Below are 24,420 nucleotides of genomic sequence, written 5' to 3'. Positions count from 1 at the left end.
ATGATCATAGCCCGGTTTCCTCTCTCTCAGCTCTTCCTTTCCCCAGGCAAAATGCTCTGGCTCTCCAAGCCCACCCCTATGTTTGTAGCTTTCAAGTGTGTCACAGGAGAAGGAAAACAGACACCACACACATATATGGAGGGCTTGGAACAGACACATGGAAAATGTTCAGCTGGAGCCATAGTGAAGCTTCTTTAGAATGCCTGAACAACTCCCTTCTATATGCTTCAAACCCCAGGGGTTCCTATGATGCTCTCCATTTGTAATATAAGGAGCCCACAGCACTGTTTAACAGCAATCATGCCTGACCAATCCCATAAAGCCCAGAATTGTCATCACTGTATGCATTGCTATGGCAACTATCTACATTTCAGCTAAAGCCTTTGAGTGCCTAACTATTGCTCAAGCTACAGAGTTTCCCATTTTTATTTTTGTTTTTTAAAAAGGAGCCAAACTCAACCTTGGCAGGGTACGAGGTGGCTAGAGGAAGGGCAGATGGAGAAATGTTCTCCACTCTTTTCCTTCTGCTCATTATCTGGGCTCAGAACTGCCAGTCTGCTCAAGCTGCTGGTTGTTCATTGGCTGTGGCAGGGGGAATTTTATTCCCTCCCCTTTCAGGTGAAAAAGCTTGCAGAGGGTGAGTTTGAGCTTGCAGTGTCCAGAGATGGTGCCCAGGTCTCAGAGCCCTGTATTGATAAGTTCAGTTAAAAGCTAGCAAACAAAAAAAACTTCAGGCAGGAAAAAATGGTGTCCTATATCATCAGGGATGGCAAAGATGTTGGTTGAAGCTTATGGGAGCTGGGAGTCCAAAAACATCTGGAAATTTACAGGTTAGTTACCTCTGTCTTATAGGATACTTGATGTTGAGACTCCTGATTCAGTGCTCTATGGTGCATTTACAGCAAGGGTGTGGGCAGAGGGTGGAGTCTTGCCTACATACATTTATAAAACCACACAGTGGCTTATCAAAGTGTAAAGCTCAATCACTGACTCAACAGTATGCAAAGAGAGTGACAGTCCTAGGCTTGGGCAAATCATTCTTTTTCAGCCTAACCTACCTCACAAGGTTGTTGTGCAGATAAAATAGGGAGGAAAACCATGTCTGTCATCCTTGCAGGAAGAATGATAACCTTTGGCCTTATGGTAGTATCACCATCAAGATCTCTCAGGCAAAGACAGATCTCATAATTACTGTACTTCCCTGCAGGACAACGAGAATCTTTCTGATAAGAATGACAGATGATATATCTCATGGAATCATTTCATATGCCTTAGGTTGTGGATACGATTTAGAATGTACGCACTTACTTTTTACATTTCACGATACTTAAATCTGTGTATTTATTCTGTGTGTGTCACAGAAACGCACCCCCCAAATGCTATAATTTTCAGTAGTTCAGAATTTAATATGTGTTCTAACAAAGTTTTGGAGGCCAGGAAAATACTCTGTGAGGCAAGAAGGTAAAAAAAAGTCTGAAGAAGAATATTCTGGTGTTAGTTGCAAAATTCAGGACTCATTGGACAGGGGGAAAATAGGTATTGTGCCTTTTAACAGTTAAACATAAAAAAGAGGACAGGACTGTGCAAGGAGGGGGTGGGAAAGGGGGAAGCTGATTCATTTCATGTTGATGGGAGAGTGGAGACAGTACAGGGCCAGCTGCCAAAACTGTAGGCTGGGAGAGCACTCAAGAGTCACTCCACAGGGAACAGCCTGAAAAGGTAGTGTCTGTTTCTGATGCTGGAGCATCCATCACATGGTGCACTGCTGTTGTTGCATAAGATGGTATGATCACTGGGGTGCCTCGTGGTTCCAAAATAATATGGGTACCTGCCTCCCTCTATTACAGATTGTACCAGGTCCACACCATGGCTTTCTCCTTTATAACAGGAAATTCTAATTGGCTAGTTTACTAGCTGTTGAGGCCTATCTTTGATCTTAGCACTGTGGGATGACTTTGCTAAGAATGGAGGTAGACGTGTGCCTGCGTATGGGCCTTAAGCTTCATGTCACCTCATGTCATACAGTTCCACATGACTGACAATTGGGTGGCTGTGCCTATCTGTCAAAAATGGTCCACAGGGGGTCGGCTAGTTCTGAGTCTAGTCTTCTGGCTGGACCCAGTTCCCTACCCTTGTTCTAGGGAGAAGATGGCCTTGTGTCTGGTGAGCTGGGCAGCTGGACCAGTGGTCTGCCTCAGCCAAAGGCAACTTCATTGTGAACAGTGACATAGAAAGGCCAGCTGTCTCTTGGGGCCAAAGCAAGCCTAGGTGTCTAAAATGGGGCAGAGCAGGGCCTTCTCTTCAGTGGCAAGGTCAGCTTAGCCATTCTATTTACACCTATTTTGCCCCCCAGATCCTAACCACAAAATCACCTGCTTGATCAAAACAGTTCCAGGTATGTATACGGCATACACAGGCTTCCTTGAGTATATCATTTTTTTTGTCCAAGGCAGCACCACCTTTGAACAATTAATCCAGGAACATTCTCTCCCATCACTAGTGGACACCATGGTGAGCCAGGTTCACGCCTGAACTGCTTATTGGTACGAGAGCCAGGCAGTGGGAGAAAACAGACCCGGCCTGCAGTGGAGAAAGGAAAGAAGAATATGTGGGGAAGGTATGTGTATGGGTGGTGAAGAAGCACCAAAGCTGGAGGCATTTGGAAGCTCAAGGGAAAGGATGGTGCCTACTGAGTTGATGTAGCTTGCAACACTTTCACCAATAAAGTAACTTCTGGTAAGATCTGCACAGGTGTGATTCCTTCACTGAAACAGCATGATGTAAAGTTCACCCCTGCCCCAGCAAGCCCTGCAGAGAGGCAACCTAAGAGTAGCAGAACTGTAGATCCACTTCCAAACATGGTTTGAACCCTTCTCTCCCAGCTCTGAGTCTAGTCTCCTTCAAGAACCACCAACCAAAGCCTTGGATCCATCCCAGCTTTCCCTTTTCTGCAGAAGGTCCAAGAGCTCCCTGCTCCAATTCAAGGCCCTGCCAATCCTCTTGCTCCACCACTATCTGGCAATTTCCAAGCGCAACCCTCATTAGCGAGGTGCATGACACAGAAGTGGTGGCTTTTGGGCACATTGCGCTGCCACCGTTGAGCTGTGCAGAAAAAGGGCAGAATCTCTAGATTCACCTTGATCCTTTTGTCCAACGCTGCAGCGTATAAGGAGCCAAGCTACTGAGATTCCTCTTCCCGGCAAATTCAGTTCAGCAAAAGCTTTCATGTTCAGTATAGTGCATCGTCTCCTGGGAGTTTCCTTTAACAACACTTATAAATGAGAAAACAAGATAACTTTAGACTGCATAGCTGCGGGGGTGGGAAATGGGGGGGGGGGAGTGTGAATTCATCCATTTGCTCAAAAGGCCACCAAAATCTAATGCATTGCTCTAATAAGATTGGAAGGTGTGGGATTGATTCAACTTTTCACCCCTTCCCCAAACTGTTAAGAGACATGTCCCCAAATTTTGCAGCTCAGTGTCTGGTTCTTTCAGTGGAATTAGAACAATCTGAGGGGTGCGGGGGACTCCTACAGAATATATCCAAAGGGCTACTATTTTTTTTTTAAGGGGAAAAAATGGGTTTTCTTATTGCTAGGCCACATTCGCACAATACATTTAAAAAACACTGTGGTACCACTTCAGACAGTCATGGCTTCCCCCAAAGAATTCTGGGAGATGTAGGTCAAGGGTGCTGACAGTTGTTAGGAGACCCCTATCCCTCTCATAGAGTTACAATCCTCAACGTGGTTTAATGGTCAATATTTATGCACAGGAAACTCTGAGAATTGTAGCTCTATGACCTACAGCTTTCAATGTACACACCAGCAGCGCTAGGTATAAGGAATGGAGGGGGCTTAAGCTCCCCCAATATTGAGGGGGGCACCACCCCCTGCTGCCGCTGGGCACCTCTGAGCACCCCAGCCCCAACCTCTGCTCTGCAGCCCAGGAGCCAGGCTAGGATAAGTGAAGCAACGATCACCCATGCTTGTCTCAGCCGCTGGTGAGTTTTGACTCTGTAAAAAAGAACTTTGGGTGCTGGGTGGGACCCGGTGTGCAAGCAGTGGATTCTGGGCTACTTGTCAGCATGTTTAAACCCTGTCTTCACTGGTGCACTGTCTCTAGACTTGTAAATAAATGCAAATGTTACAAAACCCCAATGCTGCATGCCTCTTGCCACCTCCTTCCAAAGGAAACCAGTCCTGGATAAGCTCTCCAGCCCTGGAGCTGCTCAGAGAAGTGGAGGGAGAATAACAATATTGCAGAAGCCTCTTAGGACTGGGCTCTTGGATTATTATTAATATTGGCAAGGTACAGGCGGCTTTCAAAAGAACAATGCTCTAATGTTTGTGAACTCATTAAAAAATCCATCTGCTGGGTGGCTTCTGCAGATCAGAGAGCGCAGAATCAATAGGCACACACACAAAAAATAGAACTTAAGAACAGGAAACACAATTTGAGTTGAGTTCTGCTTTTCAATGTGGGAATTGTTTCAAAAAGCTCATTTACAAATATATATATGGCTGTGGTGAGCAGCCTTTTGCAGTAGGTGCACACACGCATATTTTTCAAAGGACTTGTGGGGATCAAATTGCGCCTGATGAAAAACACAACTTAAAATGTCTTGTGCCTGTGGCTTCGTCATGCTGGCCACATGACCCGGAATCTGTCTGCGGACAAAAGTCGGCTCCCTTGGCCAGTAAAGTGAGATGAGCGCCACAACCCCTGAGTCGTTCATGACTGGGCTTAACGGTTAGGGCTTACCTTTACCCCTCTCTCTTTGGGCTCTGCCACACTTTCACTCATGCCGTGCCTGGAAAGCATGGATCTGGGCCATTTTCCCACTTGACCTGCACTTTCTAGGCATGGCTTTGAGCAGCTTTCGTCTTGCCCCACTCCTTTCCTAGGGAAAACCCACTCTTTGGCGGTACATTGGAACAAACTGCAATCCAGGGGAAATCTGGAATGATCGTTAAAGTGCTAAAGAGCAGTTTCCCCCAGGTGAAAGCAGCGGGACAACAGGAAGTGTGGACAGGGACAAATAAAAGAGGACACCTTCACCCTGGTATTGCTCCCCATTATTATACACACAGCCCTACAAGACAACAACAAGAACCCACCAACAGCATCCAAACTGATAGGACTCACTTGACCCCAAAACCTCTCTCTCCACACGCAAGCAAACAAGCCTCGCTGCAGTCAGCGGAAGCTAACCAACCAGGCCCAGACCCCCGTCCCCCAAACCTCTCTCAATACCAATGAAAACTAATACAGTAAAGGAATAGAAAGAGAACCTACCCACGTGACACTGACACAAAACCTCTCTCACACACTATGCAAAAGAATGAAAGTTTTATTACCCACCTTCCCTCCTTCCCCCCTCCCCCTCCCCTGCTCTTATACCGTATACAAAATCAAAGTCTCACATTGAATATGACTGATGTATAGAAAGGACTTTATGATGTGAAAATAGAGGTGGTGTATGTACCTTGTAAAACTCCGCTTCCCATCTTAATACAGTCATACCTCAGAAGTTGAATAGAATCTGTTCCGGAAGGCTATTCAACTTCCAAAACGTTCGGGAACCAAGGCATGGTCCTGCAGCCAGTCGGAAGCCGCGGAAGCTGTGTTACAAACCGGAACAATCACTTCAAGGTTTGTGGCGTTCAGAAGCCAAAACGTTTGTCTCACAAGGTGTTTGACTTCCGAGGTACGACTGTATCTTAATAAAAATATTTTTTTAAAAGAGGAAATATGGATAAGGCCTTTCTCTCACATGGCCTAAGGGAAGATTGGAAGCTGTCGCCTCTGCTTTTACTCACCAGAATTATCCATCCATGCTCTGATTAAGGTATGGTTAGTTCAAACCAGCTAGGATCGATCCATGGTGTATGTGCCTGGCTTCTTCACTAACCTTAGTTTACTAACCCAAGTTCAGGCTTAGGCTGTGTATACCCTACTCTTTTCTTTGGCTCCACTGGGCCCCCACCACTGCAGATTGTAGCAGTATCTACAATTCATATCTGGTCGTTTCTTGAGAAAGGCTGCTGTTTGATGTGTTTTCTCTCAAACCAGCTTCCCTCCAATTAAAAAATGTAAGCTACACTCGCTTTGCAGTTGAGCTGACGTGTGTACACTTAAGATGTCATGGTGTACGTGTAGACAACAACTTCATGAATGAGTTTGGGGCATTGCAGGCATGGGAAAATCTAATAGGTGATGTGCAGGGCTTTTTTTCAGCCAGAACTCACCGGAACCCAGACCCGGCATCTCTTAGGTGGGCACCATTGCCATTATAAGAGAACAAGAGAGGCATTCATGGTGAGTTCTGGCACCCTTTTTTCTTGAAAGTAGTGCTGGTAATGTGCATCAGGCAAAGCCATCCCTGCCCCCTCTCGGGTGTGTACAGCAATGTGCAAAAGCCCCTGGAAATGGGCCGGGGGGCCAAATCGACCTTGTTGCATTTTAAGCCATTAATAGCCTTTATATGAATTTCTGGTTAGTTCATAAATGGAAACAGATGTTTCTGATCTCCTCACAGCTGTGCCAGAGAAGGAGGGCAGGCACATGAGCTTTGAGGCTGCTTCAAGCTCATTCACGTAAAGCTTAGCAACTGTTTCGGGTTCCATCTGAATTAGTTTGAACCAGCCCATTGAGTTTCTGTCATTTGGAGATACAGTATTCAATTTGGCGTGTTGATTTGTCTCATTGTCAGAAACACTTCTAACTGGGGGCTGCCATCCAGTGGTACTCCTGGTGGTTTGTGGAAGACTTCTGAGATGCAGTGCTCCCTGAATTCAGTAACAGCTTACGACAAACATGAAAAGTGTTGTGGCAATCACGGTTCTATTCCACACACACACAGTTAGCTTTACAGAATGGTACAGTGCGGCACTGTTTCACTAGCTGTGAAAACAGCTGTTATTGCAGAACCATCTCCCCATGATCCATCATGAAAATTGTACGAAGGTTGGGTGGGAGAACTTACTGTTGCATAGAAGAGGAGATTTGGTACGGCACAGCTGGGGTCTGAGCACAGCGACCACCCACCACGGCATGAACTATGAGGCTTACTTCTTAACAGATATTGGAAATCAATAAAATAAAACCCTCCCACTAAAATTAGGACTGATTAAATACTATGGCAACAGTATGGGATCCTCAGCTGTTACTGCATTTGAACAATAAGGCAAATAGGGCTTAAATGGGTCCAGGGTTATTTATTGCTCCTTGTTCAAAAGTGTTGCATGGACCAAGTCCTTCTTCACAGCTTGCTATGGGTGTGTGAAGAGACTGGCAGAGACTGGCCGTTTATGCCGCTGCACTGTAGCATCAGCAATGTTTTTGTTTTCTAGCCTGACCTTCGACATGTCTTTTAAGTGCATGTAGGTCAGGAGTAGGCAACCTAAGGCCCAGGGGCCAGATGCGGCCCAATCGCCTTCTCAATCTGGCCTGTGGACAATCCGGGAATCAGTGTGTTTTTACATGAGTAGAATGTGTGCTTTTATTTAAATTGCATCTCTGGGTTATTTGTAGGGCATAGAAATTCATTCATTTCCCCCCCCCCCAAAAAAAAATATATAGTCCGGCCCACCACATGGTCTGAGGGACAGTGGACCGGCCCATGGCTGAAAAAGGTTGCTGACCCCTGATGCAAGTAGTTGCAACACAGGCCTTGTACTTTGCAGCAATAACATTGCTTAGAGTTTGGGGTGGGGTGGGGAATTAGGCTGTATGCAAGATCCTTTTAACTCCTGGATCCAGGAAGTGTTAAAATATAACCAGGCTGAGTTGAGGTGATCGCCTGGGCGATGGGCCATTCAGAGAACAAACAAAAGCAGGCTTTGTGAGAGATGGCAAGTGGTTGGGGCCCCTCCTTCAACTCAGATAGCTAGAAGAACAAAGCCTGAGTTGAGAGTTGAGAGTGAAGGGATGTGACCTAGAAATAAAGCAGAAAGCTGGAGAGAGAGGCAGAGCAATGTTTGATTTCTGTTTTAATCCAAGGCTGTGGCTATGGGAGAAACAAGACTCTCTGAATCAAAGAATCATCAAGTTGGAAGAGAGCTCAAGGGTCATGCAATGCAGGAATCTCAACTAAAGCATCCATGACAGACGGCCATCAGACGGGATCAGTTTATTCAGAAACAGGTTAAAGTGGGGGTTCTTAAATATCTCCGTGAAGAGGTTTTGACTGAAACACAGCATTGTGCTTTTTTTTAGAGTAACCATCAAGCTATAACCCTCACTGAGTGTGTTTAAGTAAACTTCCAGTTTTGTTTACAAAATGCTTCATTGTTACTTTGATCCTCTGGTTGAAGGATAAGTGGCCACAGGTTTCCCCTTCAAATTATTAACAATCCTTGCTGCTGAATATTAGAAAATGCTCCCACATACAGATAATATCAAACCTCTCAAGTATTACTGACAGGGTGTGTCTAGGTTTTCCAGCACCCAAATCTGGTCACATGACCTCACTCCCGTCTTTATTGAGGGAGGTTGCCACACACACCAACACACTACCTTTGTGTTTTGTATGACACAGATTCACGTGTCAATCCCTTTGCACACGTATTAGGGAGTAAACCTCATGGAACAATGTGGGATTTTGAATAATATATGCCCAAACAGGATATAGTAAGAGCTGGGGAGCAGGTGGTGCTGTGGTCTAAACCACTGAGCCTCTCGGGCTTGCTGATCGGAAGGTCAGCGGTTCAAATCCACGTGATGGGGTGAGCTCCCGTTGCTCTGTCCTATCTCCTGCCAACCCAGCAGTTCGAAAGCACACCAGTGCAAGTAGATAAATAGGGAAGGTAAACTGCGTTTCCGTGTGCTCTGGCTTCTGTCATGGTGTTCCATTGTGCCAGAAGCGGTTTAGTCATTCTGGCCACATGACCCGGAAAACTGTCTGTGAACAAACACCAACTCCATTGGTCTGAAAGCGAGATGAGCACCGCTCCCCATGGTTGCCTTTGACTGGACTTAACCATCCAGGAGTCCTTTACCTTTTACCTTTATAGTAAGAGCTTTTCAACAGTGGAACAGATTCCCACAAGAGGTGGTGGATTCTCTTTCCTCAGAGCTTTTAAAGCAGAGGTTAGATGGCATAAGGGACAGAATAGTAGTTGGGCAATATGCAATAGTTGTGCTATCTTCCAGATGTCTCCAGGCGCCTCCTTTTCCTTTCAGTTTCTCACATGGCTCTATAAATTTGGAGCAAATAGTGCTTTTGCCAAAAATTATTCCTGTCCCCAAATTTCCTGCTTCCAGAATCTGGAGTAGCTCAACCATTACAAACAGCCACTGCAAGGGTTTACAGAAGATTCCTCCCCATGCTTTCAGGGCATATTAGAAGACTCATATTTTCGCACACAATTATTGGTGAATAGGGCAGAAGATTGATTAACTCCACTAGGGAGTAGTTAATGGATGGGCTAGTCTGGTTTTTCTTTGCTTCAGTTGTGTATGGTGAAGATTCTTGGCAGCACAGAGGATATTAACAGAGACGCAATGTTCAGCCAGGCCCCACTCCAGCTGTAGTTGTGCACAATTAGTGCATAGCTAATGATGGCTCTAGAGGTGGATATGTGGATTCCTGTTTGCAGCAAAAGATGTACCTAGATTCTAGGCAGTTCAACTGGCCCCACATAAGCAGTGCACTATGGATACACATCCAGACACTTGCAAAGTCTGCAGAGTTCTGCCAAACTCTGATCTTTTGCTGCCTATTGTAAGCTTTAAATCATGGGTAGGCAAACTAAGGACCCGGGGCCAGATTCGGCCCAATCGCCTTCTAAATCCGGCCCACGGATGGTCTGGGAATCAGAGAGTTTTTACATGAGTAGAATGTGTCCTTTTATTTAAAACGCATCTCTGGGTTATTTGTGGGGCCTGCCTGGTGTTTTTACATGAGTAGAGAAAGAGAGTGCTCTTTGAAAATGTGCATCAATCTATTTGGTTTTCTAGTAAGGGGGGTGTTCTTTCTTTTCCATAGTTATTTCAATTTTAATTTTAAAACCATACATATTAAGGAGAAGAAGCAGGAGGCAGGGGGAGAGAGATCCACAGTGCTTCATTTATAGAAAACGACAACTATTTAAATAGCTTCTACCTTTGCCCAGAAGCATATAACCTCCTCTCCCTTTATTGGCTTTCCCCCCTGTGTTTCATCAGCACATCTCAGCATTGATTGCAATCTATAGACTGCAAGGTCTAGATTAAGAGTCACATGACTTTTAGCCTCTGGGCAATGCATTCAGCCATTATCGGTTGTCCACCCAAGCAAAGAGAAGCCTTCCTGTGTTACCAGGAGCCTTTGGGAATACGTTAGCCTTGAATCTTGCCTCTGAAATGCTGGAAAAAATAAATAAGGTGCCCCCCTTTTTTTTTTGTCTGTGCAGATGGAAGTTCTGCATCGAGCAAGAGCAGCTTAAAGGGGAGACTCTTTATGAGTCAAATGAATTGGTAAAGCTCCTTAGCCTAAAACTCCAAATGAATAATAAAAAGTCTAGCTTCATCACTAACATATGAGCCAGAAATTGGGAGTTTTTCATATAGCAGGAGACATCAACCACATCCAATGATTTCATACCATGAGTGCTTCATAAGGTAAGCCAGAAATCAGAAGAGCAGGGGCTGCCCTGTCCATTTTGAGTATGAAAATATTTCATGCAAAGATGCTGATTTTGGGGTGGGGCTGGGACGATGACAACTGACTGGTGCACTTTTACAAAACAGTATCAGGTTTCCTATTGAAAATTCTTGCTCTTTGTTTAAATTATTGATTTTTTTTGTTTTTGTACTACACTCCCCATAGTGCCCCAGGTTTACATTTAAAATGAAGCTCCTCTTCCACTCGAGCCAGCAGACTTGCTAAAGTTGTAGCCACAGCAAGGTGAGAAAGGTTCCAATTTCAAGTGGGAAACTGGAATCCTCCTGGTCAGGAGACCTTCTCATGAATGAGCACCCGAGTAAGAGTCCTGCTTATTCGTATTATACTTCTCTAACAGCCTTCCTCAACCTGGTGCCCTCCAGATGTTTTGAACTACAACTCCCATGATGCACAACCACACTGGCTATTCTTGCTGGGGCTCATGGGACATACAGTCCAAAAACTGTGGAGGGCACTGGGTTGGGGGAGGATTTCCTATCAGTTTTATACTAGTTTAACTACCATTCCTTTCTCCACAGAATCCTGGGAATTGTAGTTCAACAAGCCTGTTGAAAACTCTGTTAGAAATTCCTAGCGACTGCTGCACTCCTTTACAGAACTACAGTTCCCAAGGTCCACCCCCCCAGGGAACAGTAAATAATTATTAACACTGTTTGTCTGTAGAGCACATATGCCTCAAGAAGAAAAAGCCATGGGGATTTTCCTCTAGCGTATTCAACAGCATAGTCTCTTCTTACAGCTACATTTCTCAGTTTTCCTAATGACATAATTAATGTGTGATAAATGTTGAGCAAGTCAGGAAGGGGGGAAGGCAGGCAAGTAGCTTTGAAAATAGTTCCAACCTTGATTTTGGGAATCACGTTTGGGATGATTCAAGGCCCTTTTACTTCCGTCTGTCATTCACAGCATTGGGCACACAAAAAAAATAAATAGAAGTGCTTTGACGGTGGGGTTGCTGCTTGGCCCAGTTCCACAAGTAACCTTCAGAAAAGGGAGATTGCACAGAATAAAGGGGATCACAGAAGATGCTCCTATGTTTTGCCCAGTAGCACTAGTGGTAACCAGGGGAAGGAGACCCAAGCAGCACCTTGGGATCTAAGGTCTACAGCTGTTCTCCAAGCCTATAGCATCATCTCAGGCCAGCCTAAGAACTATAGCTTTGAGGAGGAAATGGCTGGTTCTGCACAACATGGAGTCTCTGTGCTGTAAGGATGGGGAGAACTAAGAGGTATCAGCCACAGAAGCTTCCATTAATCTCCGCCTCAGCCCTGAGCCAGTTTCAACCGAATAATAATAATAATAACCGATGAAACACATCAGAGGCAGCCTGAACCAGCTGTGGGAAAGCGAGGCACCATTTTGAATAAGGCTACCTACCTCCACAACCTGTCAGGGATGACAACTGATAGCCAATTGTTTGGACTTATTTAAGTCAGCTAGAAAAGAGAGGGCATGATGGGCTCATGATGACCAGCTGGGTGACTGATGGAGCCCAGCTCTGCTACAAAGAAATCTTCTCCTTGCAGATATTTGGAGTGATGGCAACACCCACTTCTGACGGATCCGTCGAGAAAATGTTGGGAAATGTGCATCTGTGTTTATTTTTACAACATGATAGCTTTCTATAAAGGCCCTTTCTAGACAGCCTGCAAGACTTTCACCATGGAAACCATTAGGCTTGGCAATTTATTTTTGTAGCTGTTAAAAGATCTGCATCACCCAGGCTCTGAATTTTTATACTGATTCAGCTGGAAATTGAGCAGCAAGAGGAATAAAAACTCCCTCCCTTCGTCATTCAACTAAAACTATCCATGCCATGACATTTTGTTCAACCTTAGCATTATTTCCCCATACATGTCACCTCTCCCCTTATGGATGACACAGTCAAGTTGTTACCTTTTGCATTTATTTATAAGCAAAGAAAAGAAAATGGAGAGGCTTTCATCCTCTTGGCAACTGCATCCTCTGACCTGGTTTCTCCTATATGTGAGGATACATAGAATGGTCAAGGACCGTATATGCTGCTGAAGTGCCCAAAATGCAGGATGTAGAAACAGCCACAGAAGTCACGCCATCCTGGGAATCTCAGCATTTTTAAAAAGAGCAAGTTTCCAGTCCCTATGGCCATGAAGATACACTTTAAAATGCACAGGAAATACTTCCTGGATTCTCAGAAGCTTGAAGGGGAGGTTGAAATACAGTTTCAGGTCAGACACAGAATGTCAACACTCTGCACGGCTCCTCATCCCTCCATACAGCTGGCAAAATCAGATTGGGCATAGGATGCAAACTGCAGAAATGTCCAGAATTCATTATACAAAATAAGACAGATTACCGAATTTTCATAATTTATACCAGACACAGAATTCAGCTTTCCTTGCTGCAGGGTTCAGATTGCCAATGTAACAAATTTATTATTATCATCCATTTTGCACATGGCCCAAACCATGGTGTCTTTATCTATACGCTTTTCTTTTATTTGCCTTGCGTACTCAAAGAGACTACTCAACAGAGATACTGCTTTGTGCATGTTCAGATGCATTCTTCCATATACCCTGGAGTGTTGGGGAAAGGACTCGGGGATTATAGTTAGGCTTTACTCACTGGCTGTTCTTCCTCACAAGAAACAGAATCATCAGCATTCAAAGAAGACAGTGAGAGAATGCTTCTAAATCCTCCCAAACCAAAAGATTTTTTTTCTCTCCACCCGGTCATTCGTTGGGTTTGTTATGCTCCCAATAAGCAGCTTTTGTGGTCATTACGGGTCCCTACTGTGCTCTGAAATTTACTCATCCAGATAAGCTGTTTACTGCATCCTGAATGCCATAACCTTCTCCCATGACCTTAATCATTCTAATGAACAGTCTATGTTGGAAAGGGAGTCATTTTCGCAGTCTTTTAGGCTTGGCTGCAAGCAAACATACCTGCAAAATGCCTTTCAAAGGGGTCCCACCCTCTTAATTCACCTGCACCCTTTACAGTTTGGTTCCTAACGGGAACGCCATGCTCACTTCATGCCTGTGAGTCCACCTCCAAAACGTTGCCATCTGGATTCTTAGAGCTCAGGGGAAGGGGACCTGAGGTCACAAACCTGAAATATGCTCTTCACCTTTCCTGTTAAGATGGGATATTGCTCTTAAAAAAAGAAAAAAAAATTGAGTGCAAGCACTTTGGAGGTGCTTAAGGCATCGTTTGTTGTTCTTCCTCTGCCTGCCTCCCCTGCTCTTCTGAAGCAACAGAGATGCCAGGCTAGCAGATCTGCAGCAGTGAATTAAATGTACTGACACGGTAATAATACACAGTGCAGATGAACCTGCAAGAGCCAGCCTCCACTTCTGCAGTGCTGCGATGAATGGGCTCCTTGTGACTTTCACAGAGCAGCCACTGCAGCACAAGAAAACAGAGAGGTGTGTTGCTTGCCCAAAGCTGATTAACAAGCAAATAGAATATAGATGGACATGGGAATGCAAAAAGAGAGGGGGGGGAAGCACGGTGAAGGATGCTCCTCCAAACACCGTTAGTTTAACTGCTGAGCAGGACAGAGAGAATGCATAGCACCCTATGGCACCTTAAAGACTAATGTAATTGTTGTGAAAGATGAGCTTTTGTAGACGTGATGATAATCGTGCACACTGATTTCCCCCACCCCTCCCGGGCCTTCAGCATCTCCTGGCAATAAGAAATGTGCCGGCCTTTTAAGACGCCGTGGATTCTTCACTGCCGTTGTTAAGACACACCAAGATTAAGGCTCTCTTTTGGAATAAGCCACAGAAAAATGATCGTGCAGTCAGCAAAGAGAGAGTTAAGATTCCTTTCTCTTCTTGCTGTAACCCGCTCTCCTCCGAACAGGACCTGACAGCGAGTTGGTGTGAGTTTGCATTTCCCCTTCAAGCTGAAATTTAATCCCACGAAACATTAATATCTCTGGAACCAGCAATGGCGGTGGGGAGATTTGCAAAGAAATGTTTGCTGACTCATGAAAGCTGGTAGATCTTGTTCTCTTGGAGAAATAATAAGAGCCGGTGTCCCAATGTCTGCCTGTTATATGGTGGGATGGGACGAATGAACACATCAGGTTCTGAGGTATTCTCAAAACAGTCAAATTGGAGTTGCAAATGAAATGCTTGGGCCAGATTTATGCTGGAAATTTATATGGTGATCATTTCCTCTTCCCAGGGGAAATGTAAAAAGTTGAGCTCTGTGAGATGGAAGAAGCCAGGGGGCTCGTAACACAGAAATTCACAACACCTCACCAAACTCCAATTCTGAAGATTATTCAGAGAGAGAAACAGGAAAGGTATAAAAGCTACGTTTGTGCAGTTGTGCTGTTTGTTGCTATTATTGAAGTTACTGGGTAGGTGCATCTAAGCCACAGAGCCGGAAGGTAGGATCAAACTGTGGGCCTCCAAACTTAAGTAGACATAGCCAAGGTTGTTTCGGGAATGACTGATCTAGGGCAGGCCGGCATGGTTTGTGACTCACTGAGCCAAATGCAGACAAGCAGCCGAATACTTGGGTGTTCCTGGTGACTGTCAATCCACACTATTTAGGCAGTGCCCAGCAGGCAACAAACATTGGGGCTTGACTGTGCAAGGCTGACATAAGGAAATAAGGTAAAAGACGCCTGCTTCTTGGGAGAAAACCAGTGACAAACCTAGACAGCATCTTAAAAAGAGATGGTTTTCCCAGTAGTGATGTATGGAAGTGAGAGCTGGACCATAAAGAAGGCTGATCGCTGAATAATTGATGCTTTTGAATTATGGTGCTGGAGGAGACTCTTGAGAGTCCCGTGGACAGCAAGAAGATCAAACCTCTCCATTCTGAAGAAAATCAGCCCTGAGTGCTCACTGGAAGGACAGATCCTAAAGCAGAGGCTCCAATACTTTGGCCACCTCATAAGAAGAGAAGACTTCCTGGAAAAGACCCTGATGTTGGGAAAGATGGAGGGCACAAGGAGAAGGGGACGACAGAGGACGAGATGGTTAGACAGTGTTCTCGAAGCTGCGAACATAAGTTTGACCAAACTGCGGGAGGCAGTGAAAGACAGGAGTGCCTGGCGTGCTCTGGTCCGTGGGGTCACAAAGTGTCAGAGACGACTACATGACTAAACGACAACATATAACACTATGCAAAGCTTGGCTAGTCACAACCCATACAGACCTGCTTATCATCCATAAATAGCCCTTGTTTATATGGATACCGAATGCAAGGGTTGTTTTGGATGGAAACTCTTGTGCTGACCCGTAACCCTTATGCTGCAGTGTTCTTGTAGCACATTGTAAAATCCACCATCTAGTCCAACCCCCTGCCATGCAGGAATGTGAAGCTTTCCCCGACGGTGCTCGAACCTGCAACCTTGGCATTATCAGCACCATGCTCTAGCCAGCTGAGCTATCCAGCTGATCGATATGCCAAGGTCACTCACCTGAGATAAAACTGGCAAATCTAGTGCCTTGACTAAGCAAGGGCTCTCCCTTTTCTCTCTCGCTTGCAGTGCTTCACTGCTGAACATGTTAATCACTGCCGAGACTGAAATAACCTAAGGGAATATCATCCCAGAATTATGTATTCCATTAACAAGCCTTCTACTTTAAGTCTGTATGCAATATTCAGAAGTAACAGAGTGAGAACTTCTTTCCTGATTTGATTCTCCATTTTTCAGACTCAGCAGGTTGAGAATTTGGAGGATGCCCATTTTAAAAAGGAAAGATTCTGGATGAGATTCACTGAAAAATTGACATCTCTGAGGGAGCCATGTCTGTGCCACTCAATACCAGCTAAAAATGTCAATGTCCCTATTCAATCTGCAGCTGTGTGTATTTACTGATGTAATTGAAAGTCCAGCCAAACCAAAAAAGAAAAAAAAAGAAAATAAGAATAAGAATAAGAATAAGTAAGAGTGAATGTTTTTCAGTTTTGGTTTATGACACGCAAGGACATTTAATTTCAAACACAAATACTTGTTTGTTTTCGGGGACATGGCTACCACTGTGAAAATGTATTAATTCTTTATGAACAATCCAGATTTGGAATCAGATCTGCTTAGTCCCTAAGTGGGCTATTGACACCCTCGTTTTCTGCACAGGCATCCTATAGAGAGGCCCAGCTAAGCTGAGCAAGATTCCGGAGGCAAAATGTACCTTTATATGCAAGCTGAAGCAAAATTTGTCACTGACATGATAAAGGGGAGTTAACATTTCCTTTTGTTGACCCCAGCATCAGCAATGGTGCATATGCACAGTTGCCTATCAGGCTGTAAGCAGCAGTCTGGTCAGCCAAAAGTTTGTCTGGACACAAGTTGTCTCCAGATTGTCTCCATCAAGTGTATACCAGAAATTTAGGCTTGCAAAATTAATGTGGATTATATCACGCTGCTGCCCTGACATAATTCCTTCCACTCAAAATAAAAAATATAAAAAATAGACTGTTTGCAGTTAGGAAAGTGACAGGAAAATGCACTGGGAAGTGTGATATTTACAAATGATTAGCAGGAAGATGCGGAAACAATCATGATGAATGCTTGTTGCCCTCTAACCTCCTTGCTGACAAATCAGGACAAATGTTCAATAAAGACCAGCCAAAGGACCTGCACTCTCTGCATAGAATCGGAGGGTTGGAAGTGTTGAATAGTGGAAAAGACGGACAAAGGACACAGCTCTGTTGGATTCACAGCTCTTTATTGCAGCAGTTAGAACTGCTCCTGGAATCAGACTGACTGCAACCTAGCTGGCTGCTTTATATAACACTAAGTAACTTCAAACAGTAACAACTCACAACTAGCTAACCAATCAGGAGCGACAGTTTTCAATCCTTCATTTACATACTGGTGGCCCTGAGTGAGAACTGCCACTAATCTTAATACATAACAGGAAGGGACCCCAAGAGTCATCTAGCTCAAACTCCTGCAATTCAGGAGTCCCAACTAAAGCATTCATGACAGACAGCAATCCAACCGCTGCTTAAAACCCTCCATTGAAGGAGAGTCCACCAGCTCCTGAGGGAGATTGTTCCACTGTCTAACAGCTCTTACTGTCTCTTTCTGATGCTGGAATCTCTTTTCTTGGAACTTGAAGCCCATGGTTTGAGTCCTACCACAGCTGTCATCATTAGCCAGTGGTGACACATCAGAGAGAATCCTCATTTCAGCACCACCACCATTTTGCAATTTAATGCCCAGTTCACTTTATGCCTTTGTGTGTTGAACACCCGAAGAAAGCTCATATGCTGGTTGTTTGTGTGCCCTGAGCAAAGGGCAACTGTTTATTTAGCACACCCCTACTATTTCCCCACTGTAACACATTACCAGCCTGACTCGCTGGATGGATAACAGCACTGCACCTGAACTCTGATCCCGTGTGCTATTTAACGCCGTGAAGTTTAAAGGTAAATGTTTGACAGTGGGAGGTTCATGCTTCGAATACTTCTCGTGGAATGAAAGTCTGCCCAAAAGTTAATTGACTCTACAAATCATCTGTAGCTCAGTGATTAACAGGCACTAACTAACAACATCAGAACAGCAAGACGAAGGAAGCATTGGAGCTTCAAGGCGGCATAGGGATGGATGAAGAATTAGACTGATTTTAATTATCTATGCAAATTGCACTTGACATCTAGAAATCCAGAAGGCTGAAAGCAAAAATGTGAACTCAATATATCATTCCATTAATCAAATAGGTTAAGCCCGGTGTCTTGAGTGATTAATTAGAGCCGGTGCCTGGTTTTTTTTAAGCGACCATGGGCAGATGCAGAAACCCACTGAGGGCATGGCCTTGGTTGTGTGATGTTTATCTGCAGGAATCTCCCTGGTTGCACAGCTCCATTTGCAATGAGGGGTTCTGGGCTGGGCAGACCGAAAACTCACTCCTGGAATTGCCTTCTTGCTTTTTGAATAAGTAAGGGCTGACCAAGACCAATATAATGGACATCCAGTGTCCTCAACAATGGCCCAGGCTTTGTGGAGATAAAGGCTTAGAACTGGGAAAAACACAAAATCGGGCCTCAGCAACTTGCAATCCAACCTATGACTTCCTGGGTCCGAATTAATCTCTTTTTTGTTTTTGTTTTTCTGACACTGCAAAAACTGGGGAATTACCACGCCTCTGGTAACCCACAATACATAGCTGATAGGCTGCACTGGTCAAAAATCATATTGTCCAATCGTTAATAATCAATGGGATTCCCTTGTAGTCATGAAACACAATTTTTGCAGATACCAGAACAGAGAGACTTGTAGCACCTTAAGGTAAAGGTAAAGGGACCCCTGACCATTAGGTCCAGTCGTGACCGACTCTGGGGTTGCAGCGCTCATCTCGCTTTACTGGCCAAGGGAGCCAGCATACAGCTTCCGGGTCATGTGGCCAGCATGACTAAGCTGCTTCTGGCGAACCAGAGCAGCGCACGGAAATGCCGTTTACCTTCCCGCTGGAGCGGTACCTACTTGCACTTTGACGTGCTTTCGAACTGCTAGGTTGGCAGGAGCAGGAACCAAGCAACGGGAGCTCACCCCGTTGGGGGGATTCAAACCGCCGACCTTCTGATCGGCAAGTCCTAGGCTCTGTGGTTTAACCCACAGCGCCGCCCGCGTCCCACCTTACAAGCTATCATATAAGAGAGAGACAGATAGGTTTCTGTGTCTGCCATAAGCTTTTGTGGACTAGACCGCACTTCAGATAAATGCATGGCTTTGTGTGCACGCACGCACATATGTATGTATACTCAAACCTGGATACATTTGCTAGTCTTTAAAGTGTCAAGATTGTTGCTTTTCTCCACAACAAAGGAAGAAAGCCTGCCCCTCTGGATTTCTGTGTAAAGAGCACAATAATATGTTTTCTACAGCCCTGGTCAGAAAATTTGTGCAAGGATCAAGGGGGTGTGTGGTGTGTGTGTTTGTCATTTATCTCCCTCTCCCAAAAGATCTGCCAAGAAGGCCTCATTGCCATAGCTACCACACCCCTGTTGACACTCTCCTTCTTGTGTGTGTGTGGCAGGGAGGGAGAAGTAGAGACATGTGATGCAATTGCCTAGCAACAAGTAGAAGGCAAAGGCCTGGCGAGAGATGCAAGGAGTTTGAGGCTCAGAGGGCCGCCATCTCCCCTCCCCATTGTCTGAAACATTGTCACAACCTGAGTTGGCAACCTGTAATTTTATGTTATTTTAAAATCTTTCTTATTAGAGATTTTTTTTATTTAAAAAAAAATTCAAATGGCTTCAAGGCATGTGTGCTAATTTGAGCAGACAGCACTCCCACAACAATGGTGAAGGCCCCCTTTTTCAGCTACAACCAAAAGCACAATTTAGGATAACTGCAGATAAGCAATTTTTTTTAATCAATAAAGAAAACTAATATTTTACCCCGTTTTTTCACTGTACAGTAGATTTCACCCAGTTGTGCACACACAGATAAAGTCAAATTGCTGTTACTGTCATTAGGCAGGGTAGAAATATTTGCAGCAAGTAGATGAATGGAAAAATAAAACTGATTATCAAATTACTGGAGTCCTGGAACATTGTCCTTTCATTTATCTCCAGGGTCCTAGGACCCACTGATGAATATGCGGGTTTTCTGTATTCATCCTGTATAGTACAACCTGCCTTTAAAATTGGCACACTTTGCCATTGACCTCTGTGGGGGCAGGATTACACACAACCCTGAAGTTTAACCCACATAATTTAAATATGTATACATGCGTTTAAATTGTTGGTCAAAACAAAAAAAATTCCTTCCAGTAGCACCTTAAAGACCAACTAAGTCAGTTCTTGGTATGAGCTTTCGTGTGCATGCACACTTCTTCAGATATCTGAAGGTATCTGAAGTATCTGAAGAAGTGTGCATGCACACGAAAGCTCATACCAAGAACTGACTTAGTTGGTCTTTAAGGTGCTACTGGAAGGAATTTTTTTTGTTTTGACTATGGCAGACCAACACGGCTACCTATCTGTAAATTGCTGGTGTTTGCATTGTTCTTTGTAAACTGCTGTGAGGTTTTCTGCTGAATACCTCGGGTTACATACGCTTCAGGTTACAGATTCCGCTAACCCAGAAATAGTACCTCAGGTTAAGAACTTTGCTTCAGGATGAGAACAGAAATCGTGCAGCGGGCAGCAGGAGGCCTCATTAGCTAAAGTGGTATCTCAGGTTAAGAACAGTTTCAGGTTAAGAATCGACCTCCAGAACGAATTAAGTTCTTAACGCGAGTTAGTTAGAGATTTTACTTTCTTGGGCTCCATGATCACTGCAGATGGTGACAACAGCCATGAAATTCAAAGACGCCTGCTTCTTGGGAGAAAAGCAATGACAAACTTAGACAGCATCTTAAAAAGTAGAGACATCACCTTGCCAACAAAGGTCCGCATAGTAAAAGCTATGGTTTTCCCAGTAGTGATGTATGGAAGTGAGAGCTGGACCATAAAGAAGGCTGATTGCCAAAGAATTGATGCTTTTGAATTCCGGTGCTGGAGGAGACTCTTGAGAGTCCCATGGACTGCAAGAAGATCAAACCTATCCATTCTTAAGGAAATAAGCCCTGAGTGCACATTGGAAGGACAGATCGTGAAGCTGAGGCTCCAATACTTTGGCCACCTCATGAGAAGAGAAGACTTCCTGGAAAAGACCCTGATGTTGGGAAAGATGGAGGGCACAAGGAGAAGGGGGCGACAGAGGAGGAGATGGTTGGACAGTGTTCTCGAAGCTACCAGTATGAGTTTGACCAAACTGCGGGAGGCAGTGGAAGACTGGAGTGCCTGGCGTGCTTTGGTCCATGGGGTCACAAAGAGTCGGACACGACTGGATGACTAAACAACAACAACAACAACTGTATAGATTTTGCGAAATAAAATAACATTATTTATTACATTTATATACCACCTTTTTCCTTCCAAGGAGCTCACAACATCCTCACAACAACCTTGTGAGGTAGGTTAGGCTAACAGATGGTGATTGACCGAAGGTCACCCAGTGAGCTCCAAACCCTGGTTTCACTAGTCATGGTCAAACACTATATCAATTATGCCACGGTGATCAAGCAAGGCAGCTCTACATGTACATCTACAGGCACATTTAGGATGCAGAGTAGATTTGTATCTTGATGCACATTTAGTGCCCCCCCCCCGAGTTAAAGGGATGCATCTATTGACATGGATGGGGCTGACTAGTAGAGATCTAGTCCAGGCGGGGGGACAGGGTGGGGAGGTAGTAGGAATTGTGGAGTATAAAACTTGCGAGTCCTGGGTTCAAATCCCCACTCATGAACTTTATTCACCAGGGAATAAGGTTGTTATGAGGGTTTTTTTTGAGAGAGCAGTTAGGCTGTATGACTGACCTCCTTTCTCCTTCTACTTCCTGTATCCAGCACAGATTCAATGGCTGGACTAGCCAGGCTAGCTTCCTAGAGAGGTAATGGTCCTCTAAGTATGGGCCATTAAGACAACAAAGGAAGTGGCTTTGTGCCAGATAACAAGTGGGCAGGTCCCCCTCCCTCAATTCGCTGGTACTTAGAAAGACAAAGCCAGAGTTAGGAGTTGAGCTATGTGAACTTGAAGCTAGCAGCTGAGAGAGCTTTGCCTGATTTCTGTTGGAATCCAAGGCTATGAAATAAGATAAAATTGGGGGGAGGCGGTTTGAGCTACTTGAAGGAGAGTTGGGCTATAAATGAAATAAAAATAAAAAATTAAACTTCAGGTAAATTGGTGGGAAGTCAAAGTTCTCAAGCATACAGAATATGGGTCGCTAGCAATTTATTGGCCCATTGGCCCATTCTGAAATTTGTGCAATTGCTGAAGCCACATTCTCTCCCCCCCCCTCCAAAAAACAAATCCCCACACACAATGGGAGCCACCATTTTAATTCTTTACAATGGCTCAGAGTGGCACTAGAATGGGGTCGAATCTGGACATATATAAAAAATGCTGTGAAAACGTTTTTAATATATATTGAATTTGCTGTAAACTCACAATCGCCATCTGGTGCCATGTTTGTATAATGCACTTAAAAGCCCAGGGAAACTGTAAGAAACTTAAATGGTACTCACTGAGGTGCTAGAAAGGAGTGGGGCAGGCATCAGCTGTGGGTCCTTCTAGACCCCAAGAAGCTGCCTAAGGATGCTGGGTGCTGATGCAAGCCCTACCTTTGCCCCGGAAAAAGTTTCCTCGTGGCAAAGAGAGGTGTACACTTGTTATGCAAAATGGTTGTCATCCACTGTTGCTCGTGGGTGTCAGTCCATCAGTCCCCAAGCAAACACGACTGGTCTCTTAAATGCCATCATTCTAGATTCAGTAGCCCTGTTTGCTGCAGATCACAAGTCCATAGTCTTGTTGCTACAACGCTGTAGAAAGTTAGTACATATAGTTTCCCTTCCTTTTGTGGAATATGACTGGAAGATGTAGCTGAAATGCTAGACTAATGAGCCTCATGGACTATCATGGAGTCACATTGTTAGTGAAAGTGCCAGAGTGGTGCATGCTCTAGTTGTCTCTCGCTTGGACTGCTGCAATGCGCTCTATGTGGGGCAACCTTTGAAGGTGACCTGGAAACTACAACTAATCCAGAATGCGGCAGCTAGACTGGTGACTGGGAGCGGCCGCCGAGACCACATAACACCGCTCTTGAAAGACCTACATTGGCTCCCAGTACGTTTCCAAGCACAATTCAAAGTGTTGGTGCTGACCTTTAAAGCCCTAAATGGCCTCGGTCCAGTATACCTAAAGGAGTGTCTCCACCCCCATTGTTCTGCCCGGAAACTGAGGTCCTACACTGAGGGCCTACTGGCAGTTCCCTCGCTGCGAGAAGCCAAGGGCACCAGGCAGAGGGCCTTCTTGGTAGTGGCACCCACCCTGTGGAATGCCCTCCCACCAGATGTCAAAGAGAAAAACAACTACCAGACTTTTAGAAGACACCTGAAGGCAGCCCTGTTTAGGGACGCTTTTAATGTTTGACGGACTATTGTATTTTAATATTTTGTTGGAAGCCACCCAGAGTGGCTGGGGAAACCCAGCCAGATGGGTGGGGTAGAAATAATATATTATTATTATTATTATTATTATTATTATTATTATTATTATTATTAGTGATATCATCAGTGATATCTCAGCATAATGCAGGAAGTGAATTAGCAAGGGAGATCTTCTTTCCATGGAGCAGGGGAAAAGGAGGGGTAGCAATGGTCAATCATTGCTTTTCTCTTGTTGAAGACCAACTTAATGCATTGCCTCTCTGAATATGCCATCGTACTAACAACTTCCAACCCAGAATCTGAATAATAAAATACCAACAGCAGCAGTGTACCTAAACTCAAGGCACTGTGTTAAGCTTTTCTCTTATCACCTGTGTTCTTGGCTGCCTTCAGCACAGTGGCTCTTGGAAGCCTTCCTCACTAGTCCCCTGTATCTCCAAGTACATAGTTTTTGCTAAACTTTCTGTCAGGTTTTACCCTCAACCAAACCACCCTTCCCTTCCCGTCCAAGGGTTCCATAGATCAGTAAAATCCTATTACCCTCTTCCTGCTCCTCAGCAGTTAGGGTTGTTATGAATAATGTGTGACAGCACAGCTAATGGCTAGGTGGCCATCAGTGCCTTCATTTTGCCCTGAGGGCAACTTCCTACTATTTTGCCCTGTGACGGTCCCACGGCTAACACTTTTGGCCTATTTGCTCGCAGATTTGCACGTTAAATTGCACAATGGCAAAAAGCCATTGGTTTGGGTCCTACTCTCCCGAGCGGGAGAAAACAAGCTTTCTCATCTTCCATGGGACAA

General features: G+C 44.7%; 1 long non-coding RNA gene across 2 annotated transcripts in view; it reads left to right on the top strand.

Moving 5' to 3' along the window:
- The first annotated feature begins 534 nt into the window (after positions 1–534).
- LOC310845448 overlaps positions 535–24,420 on the top strand; it is a 65,101-nt gene continuing 41,215 nt past the window's right edge. The window contains exon 1 of one of the 2 annotated variants that reach the window (XR_014564747.1): positions 535–830. This is a non-coding gene — a long non-coding RNA (uncharacterized lncRNA). The remainder of the gene's footprint in view (positions 831–24,420) is intronic. The other variant, XR_014564748.1, reaches the window with a different exon arrangement.

The sequence above is a fragment of the Podarcis gaigeae genome (assembly GCF_964106915.1).
Source record: "Podarcis gaigeae genome assembly, chromosome: 5".
In the NCBI taxonomy this organism is placed as follows: Eukaryota; Metazoa; Chordata; class Lepidosauria; order Squamata; family Lacertidae; genus Podarcis; species Podarcis gaigeae.
This window is presented reverse-complemented; position numbering and strand designations above follow the sequence as displayed.